We start from the raw sequence: 6431 nt of genomic DNA, 5'->3' as shown, positions 1-6431 counted from the left end.
TAACGTCCAAAAAAAAAAATAATCTAAGACAGAAATCAAGGGTCAAGAGCTCCAACTAAAGTAAAACACTGATCTCTAACATGGGTTACCTAAAATGAAACAATAAATCAACATCTAAAGTCCTTTTAGTTAATTCTCAATCAGATCTTCTAGACGCCTGACAGAAAAGTCAGTCTGGTTATTAATAAGTGGAGCTGGTGGATGCTGTTTTGTTAACAGCAGCTGTTCATCACTACCGCTCAATCAGCACTTAATTAATCACTTGATAAATATGATTGCAAAAAGTTTCAAAACTTACATGGTTTAAGCCAAGGCAATCTGTTTACTCAAACGATTTGAGTTAAGTTTTAAAACTTACATGGTTTAAGCCAAGGCAAAACCGGATATTCCCCAGTAAATGCGAAGTCGACGCCATTAAAAAGTGACGTCAACTCAGGTGACCACCAAACTGAGATCATACACTCTATTATAGGCGCCATGGAGGACGGCTGATACACAGTGGAGCAATGCTATGTTTCCATGTCTTTAAGTCTTTGGGGCTTAAGAGAGACAGTGCAGGCAAAATGCAGGGTTGTTACAGAAATAAACTGCGGTTTGGAAGACATCACGATATGGGGGAGGCACGTTTAAGCGCTTTTTCTCCTCACTAGTGGTCACAGATGAGACCAATGGTCTTCTGATTTTTTGTTGACTTTCAGTACATTGTGGAAAGTAAATGACTGTATAATTTATTCGCATCTGCATCCATTGTCTTTCGCAGCTGTTTCACTTCCTTTCTGGGTCAGGAACGTCTACGTTTGGTAGTTTCAGCAGTGTGTAAATGCAAAATTGATAGCGGGGTCACTTTTAAAAGATGATGTAAGCGGTCGGCCAAAAAATCGGATATAGTCAGAAAATCGGATTTGGGCATCAAGACCTGCAGTGTAGTGGAGTCAAGTTAACAATAAACAACTGTGCATTATAATGAAGGCTTTGTAAAACTGCAGTTTTGCTTTTAAATAACATACCTGTCCTACACCAACACACATTTCCTATCATGCATGTCTATGAAAGACGATCGAACCAATCAGAGTGGGTGTGGGGCGGGGCGACACGTGCAGACCCGCCTCGATCTGCAGGCTTCAGCCGGGTGTACTTGGTCTGCGCAGTGCTGCATGAAGTCGAACGCGCCTAATGACACAAGTCCTTTGACGTTTCTCACCTAAACTTCCTGTTTAAAAGGAAACCATCAGAGTGTTTGTAATGTGAATGTAACAGAGCCTCACCGTGAATCATGAGCAGAAAGATCAGAGGAAGACGAGGAGCCATTCTGACCGACATCAGCATCAAATATATCTATAATACAGCATTAATCAGCACTTATACACTCATGACACATAACATGTACATCTCTCTATTCTTAACATTTCTCACGTTAAGACACGTATGTTATATGAGCAATAATCATCAGTTTTCATTGAAGTATGAGTGTTTTTGTCTTACCGTGTTGAAGCTCATCAGATCAGCAGCAGACAAATGACTTACTGTTTTAACACATGCGCTTTAGCTTTATTGGCTTTCTGTGGTTAACACTGTTTTTTTTTTTTTTTTTTTTTTTTTTTTTTCCCACTTCACACAGTTGCAGAAATATGAGTGTCCCTCCTTCAACAAGAGAACAACATTACTGGACTTAAACTACAGAAAAATAGTGCTTAGTTTTCAGAAGCTGATAATATTGAGCACTTTGAGATCATGAAATGACACATTTTCCATTGTGAAGCTGCACAATTATGATTTAGTTCAGAAGTTCAGGGTAAATGATCAATTATGATTTAATAACAGGTCTGGTTTCACAGACAGGGCTTAGACTAAATCAGGATTAGGCCATAGTTCAATTAGGACATTTAAGAAATTTACATAAACGTGGCTTAGAAAAAAAAAAAAAACATGACTGGTGTGTATCAAAACAATGGCACTGACCAAATTTAAGATCAGTCTATGCAAGTTTATTTTAGTTGAAACAACTCAGACTTACATCTTAGTCTGAAACCGGGGGCAAATGATTACACAACGACAATTCACCATCTGATAAATTATCTCAGAGTGAATTACTTCTTCAGTTTATCTGGAGGAAGTGAAAAGAAGTCAGTCATGAAAAACATGTTTAACTAAACACCTGAAAATTAAGACTAAAAATAATTCATGTTGATTTAAACATTATAAAGATGTGAGTTTTGTGGCTTGTAGTTCATGTCTATCAGAACTGAGATCTTCTTTATTCTAATAAAGTCCTTTGACACATAATCCTGTATCATATCTACACACTAACTTCAGCGAAAAAGGGTCAAAATATTCATGATCTGGTGATACACTGATGTCCAATCAGATGCTCTGAAGAGTGAGAAAGTCCCTCCCCTAAAACAACTCACACTGACTAACAAGAAATCAGCAAATCATATTCAAGACTGTGATGTAATGAAGAACTACTGGATATTCATAAAATGGACAAGCCCACTGACATCTCATCTTCCTGTTTCATCATCACACAGAAACTGCTCATAATCACACATTATCAGGTCTTTAATAATAAAATTATGTCAGGAATCATGTGTTACATGAGCTTCATCTATAGAAATCAGTTTTCTTTGAAGTATGAGTGTGTTTGTCTTACTGTGTTGAAGCGTCAGATCAACTGCAGCCACACATCTCACTCTTTTAACACAGTGGTTAACATTTATTTATTTATTTATTTATTTATTGTTTACACATAGGTAAAAAAGTAACTTGAACTTGAACTTGGACTAAAACTAACTAAAGAACGTTATGGATCTTTTTCTTATAAGGTCATGTAAATTATTCACTTAAGCTTTTAGGGAAACATGATTGTGTAACAGATGTTTGCTGGAATTTCCCTCTTATCACAATTAGTGATTGTTTTAGCATTAATATATGAGAGGCTCTTTTTCCTCCTATTATTATTTGCTTTTTTTTTTTTTTTTTTTACTTACTGGAAGTGCAGAACCTAGCAGAAAAGGTATATTTTTATTTAACTTTTCTTTCATTTGCTGAAGCCCAAATTAGTTTTTAATTATTTCAATATTTTTGTTTTGAAAAGTTGTAACGCCCTAGTGACAGCTTTTCTTTGTAATTTTATTTCTGAGAGTGAAGGGACTTTAAACACAGTACAGTATATAAAAACAACATGTAACACATGAAGATGAATAATGATGATTTAGATGCCGACAGAAAAGTGAAGCTGATAATATTGAGATCAAAAACAATATTATATTGTCCATTGTAAAGATATTGCAGGACAATGTAGTATTTTAAAATGTTAAAACAGTACTTTGCATTTCACTTTAACATTTATATTTAAATTTCTACACACACCACCTATTTAATTTCACTATTACATAATCTTTCCTAAACTATAAAGAAATAAAAGGCTTTATCAACTCTTCACTAATGACAGCTGTCAATCATATGGCCTCACCCACAGAGCTCAGGATTGGTTCCTTGTGTTCATCACTGCAGCATCTTCCTGTTGATCTGAACAACCAACAAGAAGAAGAACGACTGACTGAAGTCTATCAACAACATTATAAACCTTCCACAAGTTTTTTTCATGAAACAATCAAACCAGAACTGAAGAGAGTTCTTATTGATTATCTTGAGAGAGCCGCAGTCTGTGACACTTACCGATGGATTCTCACAGCCAGGATCAAGAGTCTTCAGAGGTCTGGGCCCGAGCGGTCTGTGTGGAAGGAAGCAGAGAGAAGATGGTCATGTGATCATCTGTGATGATGATCTGATTCTGACGCTCACCTCTTGCTGTGAGTGTGTCGGGAGAGGTCAGAGGTCGTGGACTTGAGCTCAAGAGCTGTATATGTGTTCTCACTGGGATCATCACAGATCTACAGAGACAGAGGAAGAGATGAGTTCATGTTTAAAAATCTGATAGAGTAACTGTACTGGACTTTTTAATATTTAGAGGAACTCGTTTACTGATCCAGAACTATAGAATCAGGTGTCTTATACTCTTTACATCTCTTGTACGGCTCATATAGCTGCTGTAGGAAACATCTCTCATGCAGAAAAAACACAAGTACACCCGCTGCAGCCTGCACGTGTCGCTTCCATACCTACTCTTGATTGGTTCGATCATCTTTCATAGACATACATGATAGGAAATGTGTGTGCGTGAAGTTGGTGTAGGGAGGAGTATGTTGTTTAAAAGCTTAAAAACTGTATACAGTTTTACAAAGCCTTCATTATAATGCACAGTTGTTTATTGTTAACTTTGACTCACTATGTCTGATGAGAATTATATGTTAGCTGCTGCAAGTTTAATTTCTTGAACCACTCTGAGTTCATGAATGAATCATTGGGACATTCTAAAATGCTTTATGCATTAAAACGGTGTTTTAAAAGACCAAACTCAGTAAACAAATTATTAATAAAGCATTCCAAGTTGTTTTTGTTAGTTTGTCCCATTTTAGTTATATTCTGCAATTAGTTTCACCTGACCTAATTGTTGACATTCGCACCACACATCTCCTCGATATATACCGGTTTTCAACTATTCTGATGTTTTGCTGGACATTCTTAGTCGGCGGAGTAGCTGCGCTGATCACACGCTTCAGGAGGAAGCGAAGATCGGAAAAGAGCTGCCGCGACTGAGACTAGAACGTGATTTTGCAACCGCCTCTTACCCAACAAAACGGACACAAACTCCTTCTGCTCTCTCGGACACAAGGATTTCACGCTCTACTGCTCTGTGTTTAAGTATGGAAACTTGGCTGAATGACGCCATACGGGACAGCTTCCATCTGCCAGGCTTTCAGCTGTTCAGAAGCGCATGCCGTGACTGCAGTCACACGAGAAATCGCTGGAATATGGGCGCGGCTTACATCAATGAACGGTGGTGTACGATGATAACTGTGTTAAAGAAGATGTATAAGCCCAGATCTCTGAAACACTTCATTACCTGTAAGCCATTCTATTCGCCATGAGTTTCACTTGTTCATTCTGTAGTGTTTACATCCCTCTGCAAGCGCATGTAAGTCTGGCTTTATAGAACTCTCGCTGGACTAGATCACGGAGACAGAACAACAACACTGACTCCATTTTAATTATTCTTAGGGGACTTTTAATAAAGCCAATCTCTCCCATGAACTGCTAAAATACAGAGACAACACATCACTTGTCCCACCAGAGACAGTAATATATTGGATCACTGTTACACCACAACAAAGGATGCATTTGGCTCTGTTCCACGAGCAGCTCTGGGACTGTCTGATCACTGTCTGGTCTTGTACCGACCTACGGGCAGAAACTAAAAATCAATAAACTGTTAAGGACTGTAAAAGATGGACTAATGAAGCAGGCAGGATTTACATTCTTGCTGACCTCACTGATTGGAGTGTTTTGAAGCTGCTGCCACTGATCTGGACGAACTCACAGACGCAACATCTTACATATCAGTTTCTGTGAGGTCATGTGTATTCCTACCAGCACTCAACTAAATTACAACAATGACAAACCGTGGTTCACTGCAAAACTCAGACAACTCCGTCAGGCCAAAGAAGATGCTTACAGGAAGGGGGACAATGTCCTGTATAAACTAAATACAGATTTATCCACACTGCGACAATTCATTTTCCTCGTGGAAAACATAGTTAGACTCTTCCGACTCTCCGCCCTGCCCATCGCGGTCGTCTGTTCCGCCTGCGGGGTCAGATGCTTCCACGATTATTTCCCACTCTATCCATTCTCGTGGTTCGTGGAAAAGAGGTCTTTGTTGATATTAGGAGAATCACCATTACGACACTCCAACCTACCATCCCTCCCCAGCACTGGAGAATCACGAATGGCCAGACTATCTGAACGGAGTTTTTACTGCAGGTTTGAAAGAAGAACACACATCACCTTCCCTGACGACTACTCCAAACAACCGTTCACACCATTTACAACTCCTGCAACAACGACCGGTGAACACACCTCTCCAAACACCGCCCTCACCTTCACTACCTCCTGTCATCCCCCCGCTCCTCCCCACACCTGCAATACAGATAAGTTATGATGCGGTGCGCCATTCTTTCCGGAAGCAGAAAAGTTGAAAAAAGTCCCAGGCCCAGATGGTGTTACAAACCAGCCTGTCGGAAATCCTGTGCGGACCAGCTGGGGCCCATCTTCACACAGATCTCCTACAGAGTCACCTCTGATGTCGCATGGAGGTTCTGTGTGTTTAAGTCCCTCATGCTTCAAATGCCCTCCACCAATCATCCCCACTAAGAGTGGAGTCACGTCGCGCGGCAACGGGGAGGCGAAGACAGCCTACCCGGACTCAGCCGCGCTTGAGATGTCAGGACTAAAAAGGGGNNNTAAAGAGACCGGGGACTTATGTGAGGATCCTGTTTGTGGACTTCAGCTCGGCCTTTAACACGATCATC

Source organism: Cyprinus carpio, chromosome A1, assembly GCF_018340385.1.
Source record: "Cyprinus carpio isolate SPL01 chromosome A1, ASM1834038v1, whole genome shotgun sequence".
Taxonomy (NCBI): domain Eukaryota; kingdom Metazoa; phylum Chordata; class Actinopteri; order Cypriniformes; family Cyprinidae; genus Cyprinus; species Cyprinus carpio.
Note: the sequence above shows the minus strand (reverse complement) of the source record.